The sequence below is a fragment of the Lissotriton helveticus genome, chromosome 7 (genome assembly GCF_964261635.1).
Source record: "Lissotriton helveticus chromosome 7, aLisHel1.1, whole genome shotgun sequence".
NCBI lineage: Eukaryota > Metazoa > Chordata > Amphibia > Caudata > Salamandridae > Lissotriton > Lissotriton helveticus.
The window spans coordinates 1,214,182,945-1,214,203,003 of record NC_136068.1 but is presented as its reverse complement, the minus strand read 5'-3'; positions in this window follow the sequence as shown (position 1 = coordinate 1,214,203,003).

The following is a 20,059-nucleotide window of genomic DNA, read 5'->3' as shown; positions in this document are numbered from 1 at the left end:
AATATTGCATCATTTGCTTACGACATAATCCTGGGGGCGGGGAGCCTTTTCTGAGTGGAAACTTTGCACCACCATCTTTGCCTTTTGAGGTGCTCCAAATGGATTATATCCAGCTGGAGTGTGTCAATAATTTGAAGTATGTCCTGGTCGTGGTGTGTGCTTTCAGTAAATGGGTGGAAGCCTATCCAACCAAGGAAAATACAGCTTTGGCAACGGCAAAGGCATTGGTAAAGGAATACTTCCCTTGCTATGGATTGCCTCGGGTGATCTGGAGTGATAACGGGGGACACTTTAATGCAGAATTCATCAGTCACATTTGTAATGCACTACAGATTAAACAGAAATTCCATGTGGCTCGACACTCCCAGTCCGCTGGTTTAGTTGAGAAGTATAATGGAATACTGAAGCTCAAATTAGCGAAACTTCAAGAAAGTACTGGATTGAAGTGGCCAGATGCTCTGCCACTGGCATTAATGTCAATACGGGTTACCCCACATTCTCGTTCTGTCTTATCTCCGTATGAGGTCATTTTTGGGGGCCCTGCTAATGTTTGGGGCATCCCGAGACCCAGAACGTTTCGTGATATAGAGTATCCTATGTTGAGAGACTATCTGTATGCTTTGACTAAAGATCTCCGTTCCATTCATCAACAAGTCTCAGCAGTTTTGCAGCCCCTACCGGAGGGCCCGGACATCGCTTGGAGCTAGGACAGTGGGTTCTGGTCCGTAATTACCAGCGAAAATCCAGCTTGGATGCCCATTGGTCTGAACCGTTTCAAATCTTGTTGGCCACGCGGACGGCGGGAAAGGTGAATGGCAAGTGACACTGGATCCATGTGTCACATCTGAAAAAACTACCCCTCCAGACTTCCATATGATCAGCGAATCCAGGATGGGGTTCTGACCCAGGAAAGTGAGTGAGTTCCTCATTTTGTCCCTTTTTCTGACGCCCAGGTAATTGGAGAAGGGCAAGGAGAAGGTGTCTCGGGCTCGGAAGGGCCTCTGTCATCAGCACAAGTGATTGCCCCAGATTCTGTTGCCCCTACAGTCAAACAAGAGGCTCGCAGTACCCCTGTTGCACTAGATTCATCATCCTCTGTTTTGTTCTCTGATCAGGAAGTGCCTGGCCATGCTCGATAGAATCTGTGGCCCAGAAGATAACACTGTACCCCAGGTGAATATTGTAGGAGGTAGGTAGAGACTTGAGTGATAGGGTACAGACTTGTTTCACGAATGTCTGTTAGATGCGCTTCTGGGGTACTGAGCGACACACTGGACTGAACACACTGAGAGCCTTGAACATTTTCTTGCTCTGTTCAGAAATAAAGACTGAATTTCTAGTTTAAAGAGGCCCAGGTTGTGTTTTCTTCAAGGGTGTGAGAACATAACTCCAACTTGAGAGGCTTGCTTTGGTATTATTGGTGATGAACGATAGGAGCCTGCCTGTGAGGCTCTAAATGGACACAGGAAAGAAGCACCCTCTGGCAGGTTGTACTGCATCACCCGAGTTTATTTTTGGACTTTTAGTTAGTATGTATCCCTTTGATCATTTTGTTCCTGAAGAGGAATGTCCTTTTGTACCGCGTTATTTCCCTGCATATATGCCTGTCTTTTCTAGTTGGACCCAACAAGTTAAAATTGCATTTATAATTATTATAGCAATATTATTAATCACATTGATGGGAGTATTCATCTATTTAGAATTCCGCCACCCTATGCATACTATTTTAGGAACAACTGCCCCACCTCCGGAACATGTGTTTCATACTTTAGCCCCACATAAGGAAAGGCATTGTCAGACTTATGTGAAAAATGTATTTTTTTAAATGCTTCATCAAACACACAGCGCCACAATTGCTACAAATTGTTGGGTTTGTGGTCTTTTTCCAGTTGTTATGCACAAGCACGACTTATTCATATCCCTGCCCTTGTCTCATCTGGGGAGTTGTGAGGCTTGGTTTAAATTACTTTCAATGATGTATATGCATTATACTGTGGACACTCAAATGTTTTCGAAAGGGATTATGAAATGATTTTAGCATATATTGAGGTTCATCAAGGATTCGACCCCGAGTAGAATAATGGAGAGGGAACATTAGATCCGAATGCATGCATGAATATGTATACAACGCATTTAAATACCACTTGGTTGAAAAATGAGATTTTGGATTTTGTTGAGTTTAATTTCACTCAGTATTTTCGACATTTTCAAGACCGTAATGTTACTGAAGATAGGGCTATTCCAGTATACTAAATAGTACCTCTGCGTTCTGTGTTCAGGGAGTAGGGTACATATCAGTAGGAGAAAGCCAATGTAATTATACTTATTAGTTGCGTACCTTTAGCAGCCCCCCATTGTTAACCCCTCCTAATGTATATTTTGTTTGTAGAGAAAATGCCTATACTTGGCTTCCACGAGGTTGGGCTGGACGTTGCTACCTATCCTTCCTGTATCCACCAGTCTATATTGCCCCTTCTAATTATCACAAGGATCACTGCTCAGATAAACGAAGTATGCCTGTTAAGAGAAATAAAAGAATGATAGATACTACCGATATAGATCAAACAGATACTCCTGAACAGCATTTTACCGACATTGTAAAAGGAGTGTTTCCCATCTGGGGGTCTATAATTACCAGCAACGAAGTACGCCGTTTGTCCAGAGTAGTTGAAGGGGTAATTAACACCACTGCAGTAATATTGACTAATCTGACCGTAGAGCTACAAGCGACCAGACACTTTTCGCTTCAAAATCGAATGGTTTTAGATGTTATCTTGACAGATCGGGGAGGAGCATGCCGTGTGATCGGCAGTTCTTTTTCTTTTTTTTTTTTCTTCATCATCATCAAGAATTACATTTCATAATACATTTCATAATACCATTGTTACACAAAATATATACACTAAATCAATGAATCCAAAGAAAAGCAAGAAAGAAAATTTCCCGCTAGGGGAGATGACCGAATATGCGGACAAGCATAATACAGAATACTGAATAGCGTGAAATGAGGGCAGAGGAAAAGATAAAAAAGAATACAAAAATAAAAAAATGTAAATTATAGCCAGGGGAATTTCTTATTGAAACCAAAAAAACACCATTTCCATTATACCCCTTTTTAGCCTTCTTCAAGCCTCTGTTTCCATTCTGCAACTGGAGCCCATATCCTTTTCCCCAATTGCTTTGTCTTCCATCCCTTTTTATCATATAGTGCTTTCTCTAGTGTATATATAGCTAGCAATCGTGACATCCACTGTTGGAATGTTGGTTGATTTGGATCTTTCCATAGCGTTGCGATACATAGCTGGCTTAGAGTCATTGCTAGGTATATCAATTCATAGTGAGAGATGTCAATACCGTCCCTAGTTACCCCTAAAACCATGACTTCATTTGCTAAAGAGATAGAAATCCCAAATGATTTGTCAAAGAATTGCTCTAGTGATCGTTTAAATGAGTCTAGAGCGGGGCATGAAGCGAACATATGCACCGTATCTGCTTGTGTTGATTGGCATCTCGGGCAGGTTATCCCACTTCTTCCGCCCCATCGTTCAATTCTATGTGGTGTATAATAGACCTCGAACATGGTCTTATATTGCTGTGTTTGAAGATTAGCTACTCTTAGCACTGAATTTGATAATTTGAGCGATTTTTCAGCCTCATTCCCAGATAGACTTAACTTAATTTTCCATTTTTCAAACATCCTCCCACAGTCATCTTCCTTGTACTGGCTCATTTCACCATATAATTGGGATATAGAACAACCCTCCTCATCTCTCAGATATTCCATGACTTCTTCTCTTTTTTTTTAACAAAACTGATCTAACCTGCAAATATTTAAAAAACTCTCTTCACTCTAGGTTATATAGTTGTTGTGCTTGATCAAATGTTATAAGCCCTGTCGAACCAATGAGGTCCCCGATAGTTTTAACCCCTAAAATGTCCCATCTCTTCATTACTTGATCATGAAATACTCCAGGTAGCGACGGGTTTCTGAATAAAGGGGTATAATAATTCATCCTCCCTAATTTAATCTTCCTCCTGATCACAGACCAAACTGACATTGCAGCCCCTAAGGTCTTAAACCTTACTTTTTTATAGTAACTTCTTTCATTAAACAAGAGCAGCCACTTCTTAGATTCTTTGATTAATAACTCATATATATCTGGGACACTCTCGTTAGCCCTCCACCGATCCTTTATATTCCCGCCCAATAGCCCTCTGATATATTGCAGGACAGTCGCCCAATAATAAGCCTTAAAGTCGGGTGCCGCCAAGCCGCCCCGCTCTCTCGGTAGGGACAAAAATTTTAGCCCTCGTCTTAGTTTACCTTTTGCCCATATAAAACGATTCGTAACTCCCTCTATTTCATTGAACCAGTTAATTTTAAATTTTAAGGGGATAGTCCGAAATAGATATAGCACCTTTGGCAAAAATACCATTTTTATTATGTTGCACCGGCCTATTGTTGTTAAGTGCAGATTGTTTAATCTATCTAGGTCTTTTTTTGATTTTTTAATCACTAGGCCCATGTTCTTTTCCACTACCTTTGATAAATCTGATGTTATTGTTATCCCAAGATAAACTGCTGACTCTGTTATTCTCTGGTCCACCATAGTTATCTTTTGATTAATTATAATTTGTGTTTTACTCTGATTTAATTTATTACCCGATAGGGCTCCATAGAGTGCTGCTTCCTTTTCTATTTCCACTAATGCTAGAACCGGGTATAGAGACGTGATGGCCAGGTCATCAGCATACCCTAGGATTTTAGTTTCATGTTCATTCAGGGCTATTGGCAGGATGTTTCTATTTAGCTCTATCTTTCTTATGAAAGAATGTATGTAAAAGGCAAAGAGTAGCGGGGAGCAGGGACACCCTTGCCTGGTTCCCCGTCCAATGTTTATTGTCCTGCTCAGCTCTCCCATGACTCTGAGTCTTATCCTTGGATTCCTATACAATGCATTCAGGGCCCCTATGCAACCATCCCCTATATTTACTTTCCCTAGTATAGCCCAAAGGAAGCCCCACGAGACCCTATCAAACGCTTTCTCAGCATCTAACAATATTAGCGCCATAGGGTCTTGTGAGGCTGCCGTTCCATCAAATAGTGTACACACTGTTCTTATATGGTCTGCGGTGCCCCTACCGGGGATAAACCCATGTTGTCGGGGATAGATGATCTTACCAATCACCGAGCTTAGCCTATTGGCCAAGATCTTAGAATAAATCTTTGTGTCAGTATTCATTAAACTTATTGGTCTATAAGACCCGGGATCAGTTGGGGGTTTATTCTTTTTAAGAAATACCACCATCGTGGCCTCCCCCCCAAGACTCAGGTGGTGCCACTCCTCTTTGTATAGAGACCATGAGTTTATAAATATCTTCTTCCAAACTAGGGAACATTTTTTTGTAAAAGGGCCCCACTGCTTTCCCAGCGGGTAGATCTTTAGTTGCTCTCTGTATTTCCTCTAAAGTGAAGCTAGTTTCCAAAACCCATTTGTCCTCGGTTGTTAGCTTCTCTACTGTAGCACCCTCTAGATAACTCTCTATTTCGCTGCTATCTGCACTTATATCAGGGTCATATAAATTCTGATAAAAAATCCTGAAATAATGAACATATCTCCCTTGGTGTTGTAGCTACGACCCCTGCTTCTGATTTAATCTCTGATATTTCCCCTTTAGGAGCAGCCTGCCGAGTTCTGATAGCTAATATACGACCTATCTGTTCACTCTACTCATATTGATCTTGCTTCCAAGCCAAGTATTTTCCTGCTGCTTTAGATGCAAATGATTCTCCTACAGCTGCCTTAGCTATAGCCAGATTCTGTACTATTCCCGTGGCGTCGTGTTTCGCCCTGATTGCTTCGATAAGCTCTTCTTCGATAGTAGCAACTGTTCTTACCTTCCCCTTTATCTCCTCTTTCTCTAGCTTATTCCGTTTTAAAGAGAAGCTGATAGTCTCTCCCCTTATACCGGCCTTCATGGCATCCCAGACTACTGCTGGGGAGGCGGTCCCTCTATTTACCTCAAAGAATTCTTTTAGCCAACCTTCCATCTGAGTAACATATTTAGCATCACGTAACAAAGCTCTCTCAAATGTCCAGTTAGATACCTCCTTTTGATGGTTTGGAATAGATATATCTAATATCAAAGGGTTGTGGTCTGACATCACCCGTGGTAGCTTTTTAACTTTAGAAACAGATGTTAACGAAGGTGATATCAAGAAGTAATCCAACCTTGCTAAGGCTTTATGTGGAGCAGAATAATATGTGCTACCCCCTCCACCAATGTTTTGCTGTTCCCATATATCAATCAGCCCATTATCTTGCATCATTTGTATCAACGCCCTATGACTTTTCTTCTTTCATCCGGAAAACCTTGCTGGGTCATTTTTCTACCGGCCATGCAGGCCATTAATATTCAGGTCTCCACACACAATGATTGGCATAGGCCAGTTGGTCATTTGTGCGTTAATGTGATCTATAATCTCCGGGTCGTCCACTGTGGGAGCATAAACGGAATAAAGAGTAAAATTGAATCCCTGTACCTGGAATTCCATCATGACCCATCTGCCATAAGCATCTGCCTTCTGTTTTTTCACTACCACCATCCTTCCCCGTGCCAATATAGCCACCCCCGCGTTTTAGTCCCTTGTGTTGTGTATGCTAGTAGCTGATAACCCAGTTGTTCTAATAAAAATTTACGGGAGACCTCAATATGAGTTTCCTGTATACATATGAAGTCAGCATACATTGTCCTTAAATATTCCTTCAGATCTCTTCATTTTTTTGCATCATTCATATTGATTGTAGCTATCAGCATTATTTTTTTTTTACATTCACCCTTCCTCTTCCTGTGAATGCCACTCTGGCCTTTCTTGTTTCCTGATTATGTTGTTTTTATCCCCTTTCCTCCCACGTGCCCCCCTTTTCCCCCCTCTGTCCCGCCCCTTCTCCACAATCCCTCCCCACCCTTGCCCCCCCACCTAATGAAGCAAGCAGACCTGAAGTCTCTGTGATGGAGTCTGGCCGTCAGCCTCCCTCTGCCAAAGCTCATATGTCTAGTGCATTTTCACCAATATTATAGATTCGTCAGCCCCCATTTTTTATAATTTTTTTTTAGCCCTACTGGATAAACCTTAAGTTATTATTGTTGCTCTCCTACCCTTCCCTCCACATATCAATTCTTAAACCCTCTAACCTACCCGCTGATTGTCCCCCGATTGCCCCCGATTATCCCCATTGCCCCCATTGTCCCCATTTTCCCCAGTGTCTGTTATATACTGTTAACTTCTGTTAGCTCCGTGTATCCATACCCATGCTAATAAGAACATCATGGAGTAGCCCTAGCTGATCCACCGGGCTTTAATGTATCCATATACGCTTTCGCTTCTCTTTCGGAGGTGAAGACTCTAGTGGTGTTTTTATATATAATCTTCAACCTCGTTGGATTCATTAAGTATGCCTGCAAGCCCATCTGATGACATGGATCTAGCAATTCTCTTAATCTCCACCGCCTTTCAACTGTCATGTGGCAATAATCTGGAGTTGTGAAGAAGGTCTGGTTATCAAATGAGCGTTTGGCGTTAGGGCGGGCTTTAGCATACACTACCTCAACAAGAGAATCTCATTCTACATACCCAAAAGAACCCTCAGATCCACCAACCCTGCCCTCGCCAAAACACTGTGCATCCACAGAACCAGAACAGGAGGAAGAGCCTTCTCCTACATCGCAGCCTGGATCTGGAACAAGCTCCCAATCAACATCAGAAGTGCCCCCTCCCTGAACGTCTCAGGAAGTCACTTAAGACCTGGCTGTTCAACTGAACAGAGCTGCGTACCCCCCTCCAGTGCCTTGAGACCCTCGTTGGTGAGTAGTGTGCTTGCAATTCCCTGATTGATTTATTGAAAACCTCATAAATTCCTTTTTCACTACTGTGAGGCCTACCCCTCCCATAGGATAATATTGGGAATTTTGTATTATGTTTAATACGCTGTAATTCCTAATTAGGAGCAGGTAGATATGCATGCCATGTTTGGTACCTATGAAACTGTAATGATAAACGCTCTCTAATTATAAATTCTGATTTTTAATTACAATTTTGAAAATGCCACTTTTAGAACATTGGCATTTTGCTGCCCTTTGTGTCTATAGCCTGGCCTGGGTTGCATAACTGGGTGCAACTGGCAGACTACGTGAATTCCTCCCAGATAGTCACACAATAGAGAGAGTAGGTGTGCATGAATGGGCCCTCTGCTGACAGGAGTGGGGAGAGCTAAGCTCAGCCCTTTTACACCTGCATAGCTTGTGCTCTTCCTTCACACAAAGTGCTTGTGGCTGGTGGCTATATTGCGTAGGCAGCCATTGTACGTTTGCAATAGGCCTGCATGTGTTACTTGATTGTGGCAATACCTCCTTGCTTGCTGTTTGACCATGTGGCAGTGGGAATTTTGGTATAGGCAGCCAGTGTGCGTTTGCCATGTGCCTGCATGTCTTCTTGGTTATTGCCATGCTTTCTTGCTTGCTGTTTCACCATGGGTTCAGTGGCCATTTTGTGTAGGCAGCCTTTGATCTTTTGCCATAGGCCTGGCTGTCTTCTTTGTTCCCCAAGCCTTCTTGCTTGTTGTTATGAACATGTGACTGGCAGGTATTTTGTGTCACTGCACCATCAGGATTCAAGCAAGCCGGGCCGAAGACGGCTGTAATGCCAGAAACCGGTCCCCGGAAGCTTGTTTCCTTTCCAGTAAAGAATTGGCTTGGTAGTTTGGTCTGCCCTGTTCCCATGATGCACTGGGCCAGGGTCAGACTAATTTGCATGTAGCCAGCTTCTGAGCTGGGATGGTGCAGTGAGCTAAAAAACGGTGATGGATCAAGCCCTGATCTTTTGACTGGGTAGGAGTGTTCTGCTTAATTCAGATACTCTGTCCATCACCACCCCCTTTATGAATCGTTTTGGCCACCACAAGTGTGGAAGGGTATGCTCAGATGTGAGTCCCTTGCTCACTGCACCATCAGGATTCAAGCAAGCCGGGCCGAAGACGGCTGCAATGCCAGAAACCGGTCCCCGGAAGCTTGTTTCCTTTCCAGTAAAGAATTGGCTTGGTAGTTTGGTCTGCCCTGTTCCCATGATGCACTGGGCCAGGGTCAGACTAATTTGCATGTAGCCAGGTTCTGAGCTGGGATGGTGCAGTGAGCTAAAAAACGGTGATGGATCAAGCCCTGATCTTTTGACTGGGTAGGAGTGTTCTGCTTAATTCAGATACTCTGTCCATCTCCACCCCCTTTATGAATCGTTTTGGCCACCACAAGTGTGGAAGGGTATGCTCAGATGTGAGTCCCTTGCTCACTGCACCATCAGGATTCAAGCAAGCCGGGCCGAAGACGGCTGTAATGCCAGAAACCGGTCCCCGGAAGCTTGTTTCCTTTCCAGTAAAGAATTGGCTTGGTAGTTTGGTCTGCCCTGTTCCCATGATGCACTGGGCCAGGGTCAGACTAATTTGCATGTAGCCAGGTTCTGAGCTGGGATGGTGCAGTGAGCTAAAAAACGGTGATGGATCAAGCCCTGATCTTTTGACTGGTTAGGAGTTTTCTGCTTAATTCAGATACTCTGTCCATCACCACCCCCTTTATGAATCGTTTTGGCCACCACAAGTGTGGAAGGGTATGCTCAGATGTGAGTCCCTTGCTCACTGTACCATCAGGATTCAAGCAAGCCGGGCCGAAGACGGCTGTAATGCCAGAAACCGGTCCCCGGAAGCTTGTTTCCTTTCCAGTAAAGAATTGGCTTGGTAGTTTGGTCTGCCCTGTTCCCATGATGCACTGGGCCAGGGTCAGACTAATTTGCATGTAGCCAGGTTCTGAGCTGGGATGGTGCAGTGAGCTAAAAAACGGTGATGGATCAAGCCCTGATCTTTTGACTGGGTAGGAGTGTTCTGCTTAATTCAGATACTCTGTCCATCACCACCCCCTTTATGAATCGTTTTGGCCACCACAAGTGTGGATGGGTATGCTCAGATGTGAGTCCCTTGCTCACTGCACCATCAGGATTCAAGCAAGCCGGGCCGAAGACGGCTGTAATGCCAGAAACCGGTTCCCGGAAGCTTGTTTCCTTTCCAGTAAAGAATTGGCTTGGTAGTTTGGTCTGCCCTGTTCCCATGATGCACTGGGCCAGGGTCAGAATAATTTGCATGTAGCCAGGTTCTGAGCTGGGATGGTGCAGTGAGCTAAAAAACGGTGATGGATCAAGCCCTGATCTTTTGACTGGGTAGGAGTGTTCTGCTTAATTCAGATACTCTGTCCATCACCATCCCCTTTATGAATCGTTTTGGCCACCACAAGTGTGGAAGGGTATGCTCAGATGTGAGTCCCTTGCTCACTGCACCATCAGGATTCAAGCAAGCCGGGCCGAAGACGGCTGTAATGCCAGAAACCGGTCCCCGGAAGCTTGTTTCCTTTCCAGTAAAGAATTGGCTTGGTAGTTTGGTCTGCCCTGTTCCCATGATGCACTGGGCCAGGGTCAGACTAATTTGCATGTAGCCAGGTTCTGAGCTGGGATGGTGCAGTGAGCTAAAAAACGGTGATGGATCAAGCCCTGATCTTTTGACTGGGTAGGAGTGTTCTGCTTAATTCAGATACTCTGTCCATCACCACCCCCTTTATGAATCGTTTTGGCCACCACAAGTGTGGAAGGGTATGCTCAGATGTGAGTCCCTTGCTCACTGCACCATCAGGATTCAAGCAAGCCGGGCCGAAGACGGCTGTAATGCCAGAAACCGGTCCCCGGAAGCTTGTTTCCTTTCCAGTAAAGAATTGGCTTGGTAGTTTGGTCTGCCCTGTTCCCATGATGCACTGGGCCAGGGTCAGACTAATTTGCATGTAGCCAGGTTCTGAGCTGGGATGGTGCAGTGAGCTAAAAAATGGTGATGGATCAAGCCCTGATCTTTTGACTGGGTAGGAGTGTTCTGCTTAATTCAGATACTCTGTCCATCACCACCCCCTTTATGAATAGGTATTTTGTGTAGGCAGCCAGTGTGCTTTTGCCATAGGCCTGCACGTCTTCTCTTTGTTCCCCATCCCTTCTTGCTCAATGTTGTTGTTGTTTACCATGTGGCATTGGCTGGCAGTCAATTTGTGCATCCAGCCAGTGTGGCCCTTTGCCATAGGCTCATATGTGTGGTTGAGATAAAAGTTTAATAAATTAATTTCCTAAAATCCGGAATCAACCCCATGTCTGCTATAGGTGCACAACAGCAGTCATTGTCTAAAGATTATTCCATTGTCACCTGCACCTCTCTGAGTGCCACATCCCAACTTGATACACATAAAGCAAGCAGTTACATCTGTATTTTGTTGTTGTTGTTCTTTCTTATCCTTCCTCAGTGCACACCATAAAGGTTTATTTTGGTATAGTATTACGAATGGATAGTGTCACGCCTGCCAGTCTCCCGGAGAACGCAAGACACGAGCGAGTCCAATCCAAGATGGCCTCGCTACATTGCGCATGCGCGAGGAGACCGAGCAGGAGACAAAACCCGATCTGCCCAAGGCTCAGCGCTTCGCGCTCTAGTTTCTCGCTGTTTACTCAGCGCGTCACGTTTGCCTCGCCCCTTCCTGAATATGTGTTCCCGGTTTTCCTGTTGCGGCTGTTTGTTGCAGAGCCGCTCTCTGATCTTTTGATATCGTGACATAAGAGCATAGCGTTTGTCCTCGCTAATTCCTGAAGCTCTTTTTCTTCCCCCCTCACGCCTCTGTTTCGAGGCGTTTACTCGGTCCTCTGAGTTTTGCTCCCACTTCCCGTTGTCAGTGTGGGCAGTTCTCTCTCCGTTTCCTTTGGGGCGCTCTGGACTGGGGCTGTTGATGGGTCCGTCTTTCGGCCTGACTTTTGTCTCGTCGGGCGACTGGCCTAGCGGGAGCGCGGGTGTTGGTGCTCGGGGGGCATGGTGGGAGTTGTGGTCCGCCTGGCAAATCCTCCCTGTTTTCCCTGTCCCATTTTACCTTTATTTTGTCGTTCTCTGGACTCGTTGGATACTGGCATTCGTCACAGTGCATGGGGCTCGAAGACCTGGTAAAGCGCTTGTAGCGCCCTATCTTTATATAGCGTTCCCTGTGGGAATTCAGCTAATGTTCTTGCCTGTATTTGTTGTGTTTCAGTTAAGTTACTTCTGTGGCCCGATCCTTTCATTATTCTGCCACACAGCTTCGCGATAGCCATTTCAGGGTAAGACCGCTGTATATCTAAATCACTTTACAAGTAGGAATTCCATTATCCAGGGATAACCCATCTAATTCACACCAGGCATTCCGTGGCTCCCCAGGCATATTGTATACATCTGGGATTCCAGTTTAACACCCCATGATACCCTATGCACGGCCAGGTAAAGGTTGTATAGGTGTTTATGATATCTGAATGTGTCTTGACTGTTGTTGTATTAATCTAACCATTCTTTTCAGGGCCTACTTCCATGCTGAGGGAGAACCATCCACGAAGTCCAGTATCTCTTCCCCTCCTTTCCTTGTTTTGTTCCCTCCTTTCCCTCCATACCACCCTTGCGTTCTAGTGTCTGATAGCCGCAAGAGGTGCAGGGGGGAAGGGTTGGGCTAGTCGTCGGTTCCTGGCACTCCTGCGAAACTGCTTCTGAATCCTTACAGACAGTTACATTGTATTGCTAATTATTTATAATAACTTAAGTAACAACACTAAATTAAATTGTTTGTTTGTACTACTAATTGAACTGCAACAGTGCCATGTTTCCCTGATGTTCTTTTTGCTTGTCTGCTTTTAGGTACACAAGAGACGAAACATCCCCACAGTACTGACAGATAGAAGGCCTGTGCTCAACGTGACGCGTGACTAACTACACAACACCGACATCACTTTAGCTTGTGAAGCTATGTGCCACTGCCAACTGACAGCTTCAAGATGGCAAACAAGAACCTAGGAGGTCTATAGGCCAAGCAACTTGCTGGCAAAACTGGCAAGTCTATCTCTATGTCAGTTGTTGCTACAGTCACCATGTAACAGTGTCTAGAGAATAGAAAGAGAGCGAGAGACACATGTGTAAGAAAAAAGAGAGAGTAGTGATGTCTAAGACTCAATTGGAAAACTGGTCAAACCAGATCCAGTACACATTCTTTGTGGATAACCATCAAACAAACCAGATGATCAGTCCTATCATTTGGCCGTCCACACTGTGACCTGGCGGGTCCTTCGATCATCTAGACCTCATGCCACACAGTCATAGTAAGTACTGGATACGGTCTACAGTGAAATTTAAGCCTCCATTTGTTGGTCTGATTATGATGGTTAGTGAAGAGTGGTGAAAAAACAGTGCAACATACAATAAAGTGGTGAATCTAAAATAGGGTGATATGTCCAAAAAAACACTTTAATAGGAACCAGGCACATCCCCTAATTAAAAAATAGGAACAGCGCAAACGACAGTATGGAACAAATGACTGTCGCAATTCGGGCCAATATGTTTCTGCCTACCGGGCAAATCGTCCCTTGGCTTTCATCAGGGCCACTGCTCTAGAAAAAGTTGCTACTGTTATGTGTAAGTGAAATTAATAATACATCTATCAAATCAGTGAAAAAGGATATAAGTAGGAACAAATCAACCTGTACCTACAGTTATATACACATCCTCCTTGGCAGTGGACGCTCAACGTGATCTAGGATAACATATATATAGCACTCAAATTAATAACATAATTTTACAAACAAACGTGCTCTCGTCTTCTCTTATATGTGTAATATACAATTCAAAAAAGAATTTTTAAACATTTTAATTGCTCACCCAACATGACAGGGGACTGAACCTCACCTTACCTGGACCGTGCTCAGGTATACGAGGCCCGCACTGTGGAACAGATAGATGCGAACAGGGGAAGGCATCAAAACTCAATACTTCATGTAGAGTCTAAAAATGTCTAATTATATTCCCTGCTTAATACGTCACATCTGTCCACCTATAAACTCAATGGTGGAGAAACCCCTAGGAGTATGGCTAGTACCCCCTAGACTAGTGTAAACAACACACCTAACTTTCATTCTGACATTATAAGTTCACTATGAGTCAACCCAATTGATCTAAGTTGAGGGTAGTGCAGAGCTACTGGATTACCAAAAGCTGGCAGGGATCATACAGTTCTTGACAATGACCACTAGTATGGCTAGTCCCCCAACTTGGTGTATACAACACCTCACTTTCATACTGACATTGTATGTTTACTGTGAGTCAGCACAGTTAATCTAAATTGAAGGTAATGCAAAGCTAATGGATTACCAATAACTGTCAGGAATCATACAGTTCTTAATAATGTCCAATACCAGCTGCTGAACTCACCTCTCCGTCGGTGCCACCAAACTCGCCTGAGGCTTGGGGGAGGCACCGAACCCGAGGAGGTGTGGATTAAAATACTAAAACAACAGGGGGACTACTTTTCTTTCGTGTCTAAGCTGTTAATTCCCAATGTCTTTAGTCCGCTATGCTCAATACTTTTTATGCAAAGCCAATGCGTCGACCAAAACGGGGTAATGTTGTACCATGTATGAATAGCCCCATTTGGTTTAAACCCTTCGTGGCCGTCCGCAATGTTTATCAAGCGCCGGGTGCCCGTATCCTTCCGCGGAACTACAGAATGACATAATAGCGGCCATTTCTGTAGTTCCAGCAGCGCGAGTGCTCCGGACGAAGTATCAGTCCAAACTAGACCATCATAATAAACTGCTCATCCTTGGAAAATAGTATTTTATATTTCCTGCTATGCTAGAGCTTCCACCCACCGACTCAGGATAATACTACTGAGAAGAAAGAAGTGGATATACAAGAACTACAAGATGACCGCGAATCGGCCATTTTAGTAGTTCCGGTCATATGTAATACTGCTCCATAGATGTTTTCACTAGTGAGAAGTATAAACTGTAGAAACCTGACTTGATCTAGGGCCACAGGTCCACAGATCACATAATTATATGAATCTCATTGTACGAATATTGTTGTCTTGATCAGGAAAAGAAAAGAAAAGAGAGACAAAAGGAACAGAGTCTATTGCAGGATGAAGCCAAAGATAGGACTAGGAACTCAGTATCTGATCATTGAGTCCCATTGTGTCAGAGGAAAGTTTAAAGACCCATCTTTGCTCTCTCATGAACAAGTATTTGGCAACATTCTTCACATGTGAGGGTATGAAGGGCTTCTCCAAGACCGTCCATACAAAGTCACATTCCCCATGTTGTTTCTCAAGGAAGTGTCTTGTTAGTTGTGTAATGTATTTTTTACAGCGGAACGAGCTCTTATGGTCAAGCATGCTCACTCGCACACTACGGGGATAGTCATTCCCACATATTGACAGGAACATGGACAAGTCAATAGATAAATCAGGTTCTCACTATTACAATTAGTGAAGTGGTTTTGTAACCAAGGCCTGTCAGTACCTATATCTATTTCAGTAGAGTGTTTTGTTTGTGGACAGACAGAACAATTCCCACAGGGATGGTGGCCAATTGTAAGTGGTAGATCCCATAAAGTGCCCAAAATTCTTTTCGGAATCTCTTTGGGGCGCGTGTGTATTCGGCGATCCCTAAGCCAGAGTGGCCAGAGCCACTAATGAAGGTGAATGGGGTAATAGTATCACCGATGTTGTCCCCCAGGATGGATGTAACCACTTTAAGAGTTTCATCCTGGGGGATGGAGGTATACAAAGACTCCCATCGAAAGAGACCAATAGGTCTCTTTCCGGGTCAAAATCAATTTCAGGAAGTACCCTTAACACATCCTTAGTATCTTGCAGGTAGGTGGGCATCCTCTGCACAATGGGCCTCAGAAAAAAGTCTACAAAAGTAGAGAGTGGTTCCAGGGCTGAACCACTCTCTACTTCTGGCCATGAAAGAGAATTATTTCCGTTTCGAGGACACTATATACCTTCAGACCTCGGGAACGAGTATGGGCAGCGTTTTCGCGCCGAGCCTGGCAAATTTGTACATGCACCATTTCGAGCAACAGCACGTACTTACACCTACCAACCCATTCCAATCATCGATAGTATGGTGGAAACGCTACATTGACGATGTGTTGGTAGTATGGAGAGGGAGCCTGGAATCAGTGAGTGAATTTCATCTCTGGTTGAATAGCAGGAATCAATTCCTTAGATTCACCTTTGAGGCCCACAAAGAGAGATTGTCCTTTTTGGATCTCTCTATCTATGGGACACCTGCAGGCTTGCAGAGCGAGTTGTATAGGAAGCCGATGGCTAGAAACTCGTTACTTTTGTACGAGAGTCACCATCCCAAATCCCTCAGGGACAATTTACCATATGGCCAGTTCCTCTGCGTTCGGAGGAACTGTTCTAGGTTGGAGGTTTTTAAGACTCATGCTAGGAACTTGTCTTCACAACTGTTGGAGAGACATTATCCGAGACCACTGATTAAACGGTCTCTCAGGCGAGCGCACAACAAGAATCGGGAGGCGCTCCTAGAACCACCAGTTCCTAAAACTTACACTGACAGACTTACACTTGTGAGTACATTCAACACAAGAAGTAATAGCTTACAGAAAATCATCAGGAAGCATTGGCGCATCCTCAACCATGGCAATGATAAGATTGCACTACCCCTATTTGCTTTTAAAAAATCTAATAGCAATAGGGATCGCTTAATACACACGCGCCCTAAAAAAATTCCGAAAATAATTTTGGGCACTTTATGAGATCTACCACCTGCAATTGGCCACCATCCCTGTGGGAATTGTTCTGTCTGTCCACAAACAAAACACTCTACTGAAAAAGCTATAGGTACTGACAGGCCTTGGTTACAAAATCACTTCACTAATTGTAATAGTGGGAACCTGATTTATCTATTGACTTGCCCATGTTCCTGTCAATATGTGGGAATGACTACCCGTAGGGTGCGAGTGCGCATGCTTGAGCATAAGAGCTCTTTCCGCTGTAAAAAATCCATCCTAAAATTAACAATACACTTCCTTGAGAAACAACAACATGGGGAATGTGACTTTGTATGGATGGTCTTGGAGAAGCCCTTCATACCCTCACATGTGAAGAATGTTGCCAAATACTTGTTCATGAGAGAGCAAAGATGGGTCTTTAAACTTTCCTCTGACACAATGGGACTCAATGATCAGATACCATGGTACACTTTGTAGTTCCTCTCCAATACACATGGAGACACAATTGAGACGGGTCTACCACGAGACTGAGTTCCTAGTCCTATCTTTGGCTTCATCCTGCAATAGTCTCTGTTTCTTTTGTCTCTCTTTTCTTTTCTTTTCCTGATCAAGACAACAATATTCGTACAATGAGCTTTATATAATGATGTGATCTGTGGACCTGTAGCCCTAGATCAAGTCAGGTTTCTACTGTTTATACTTCTCACTAGTGAAAACATTCATGGAGCAGTATTACATATGACCGGAACTACTAAAATGGCCGATTCGCGGTCATCTTGTAGTTCTTGTATTTTCACTTCTTTCTTCTCAGTAGTATTATCCTGAGTCGGTGGGTGGAAGCTCTAGCATAGCAGGAAATATAAAATACTATTTTCCAAGGATGAGCAGTTTATTATGATGGTCTAGTTTGGACTGATACTTCGTCCGGAGCACTCACGCCACTGGAACTACAGAAATGGCCGCTATGATGTCATTCTGTAGTTCCGCGGAGGGATACGGGCGCCCGGCGCTTGATAAACATTGCGGACGGCCATGAACCAAATGGGGCTATTCATGGTACAACATTAAACCGTTTTGGTCGACGCATTGGCTTTGCATAAAAAGTATTGAGCACAGCGGACTAAAAACATTGGGAATTAACAGCTTAGACACGAAAGAAAAGAAGTCCCCTCTGTTGTTTTAGTATTTTAATCCACACCTCCTCGGGTTCGGTGCTTCCCCCAAGCCTCAGGCGAGTTTGTTGGCACCGACGGAGAGGTGAGTTCAGCAGCTGGTATTGGACATTATTAAGAACTGTATGATTCCTGCCAGTTATTGGTAATCCATTAGCTTTGCATTACCTTCAATTTAGATTAACTGTGCTGACTCATAGTAAACATACAATGTCAGTCTGAAAGTGAGGTGTTGTATACACCAAGTTGGGGGACTAGCCATACTAGTGGTCATTGTCAAGAGCTGTATGATCCCTGCCAGCTTTTGGTAATCCAGTAGCTCTGCACTACCCTTAACTTAGATCAATTGGGTTGACTCATAGTGAACTTATAATGTCAGAATGAAAGTTAGGTGTGTTGTTTACACTAGTCTAGGGGGTACTAGCCATACTCCTAGGGGTCTCTCCACCATTGAGTTTATAGGTGGACAGATGTGACGTATTAAGCAGGGAATATAATTAAACAATTTTAGACTCTACATGAAGTATTGAGTTTTGATGCCTTCCCCTGTTCGCATCTATCTGTTCCACAGTGTGGGGCCTCGTATACCTGAGCACGGTCCAGGTGAGGTGAGGTCCAGTCCCCTGTCATGTTGGGTGAGCAATTAAAATGTTTAAAAATTCTTTTTTGAATTGTATATTACACATATAAGACAAGACGAGAGCACGTTTGTTTGTAAAATTATGTTATTAATTTGAGTGCTATATATATGTTTTCCTAGATCACGTTGAGCGTCCACTGACAAGGAGGATGTGTATATAACTGTAGGTACAGGTTGTATCGTTCCTACTTATAGCCTTTTTCACTGATTTGATAGATGTATTATTGATTTCACTTACACATAACAGTAGCAACTATTTCTAGAGCAGTGGCCCTGATGAAAGCCAAGGGACGATTTGCCCGGTAGGCAGAAACATGTTGGCCCGAAATGCGACAGTCATTTGTTCCATACTGTCGTTTGGGCTGTTCCTATTTTTTTATTAGGGGATGTGCCTGGTTCCTATTAAAGAGTTTTTTGGACATATCACCCTATTTTAGATTCACCACTTTATTGTATGTTGCACTGTATTTTCACCACTCTTCACTAACCATCATAATCAGACCAACAATTGGAGGCTTAAATTTCACTGTAGACCGTATCCAGTACTTACTACGACTGTGTAGCATGAGGTCTAGATGATCGAAGGACCCGCCAGGTCACAGTGTGGATGGCCACATGATAGGACTGATCATCTGGTTTGTTTGATGGTTATCCACAAATAATGTGTACTGGATCTGGTTTGACCAGTTTTCCAATTGAGTCTTAGACATCACTACTCTCTCTTTTTTCTTACACATGTGTCTCTCGCTCTCTTTCTATTCTCTAGACACTGTTACATGGTGACTGTAGCACCAACTGACATAGAGATAGACTTGCCAGTTTTGCCAGCAAGTTTCTTGGCCTATAGACCTCCTAGGTTCTTGTTTGTTATTCATATGATGTTGCTGGGGAATTGAACCAGTAGTAGGTCTTTAAACTTTTCCCTTTGACCCTACACTCCCTGTTTGTTTTTGATAGCTTCAAGATGGCCCCAAAGAAAGGTGCTGCCTAGAAAGTGGCCAGTGGGGAGCGGAAGAAGCAGATTTTCACCACTGGCATGCCAACCAGAGCCTTTTTCAGCAAACATGTGTCTGGCGCAACGGCATCATGAGAGCAAGCTGAGAGCAGCACTCCTGCATAAACAGGACCATCCCCACAACCTAAGCCCAGGTTCATGCCTGTCAATGATACAGCCCCTGCAATCATGTTGACACCGACGAGTAGTGAGGTTGAATTAGATTTCACCCTTTCACAAACTAGCACACACTTGTATCAGGAAACAGAGCAAAATTGACAGCAGCTGCAGCCAGCAAAGTAAATTTCCTGATTTCGGAGCAGATCCGGAGGTTGAGCTACTTTCCAAGCAAGAACCTCCTATTTTAGAATAGTTGACTCTTAGATCTCCAGGAGGGAAAAGGAAGGGTATTACTCCACCTCTTTTTCCAAGCATTACTTCTGATGATGATGAAGGGGACATGGTGTGGACCCCGGCATAGTCCAGAGACAACAGGAGAGGCAAGGGAAAGGAAAAGCTCTTGAAATTTAGGAAAGGGACTGATGAGGAGGATGTTGACAATGAGGCAGACATG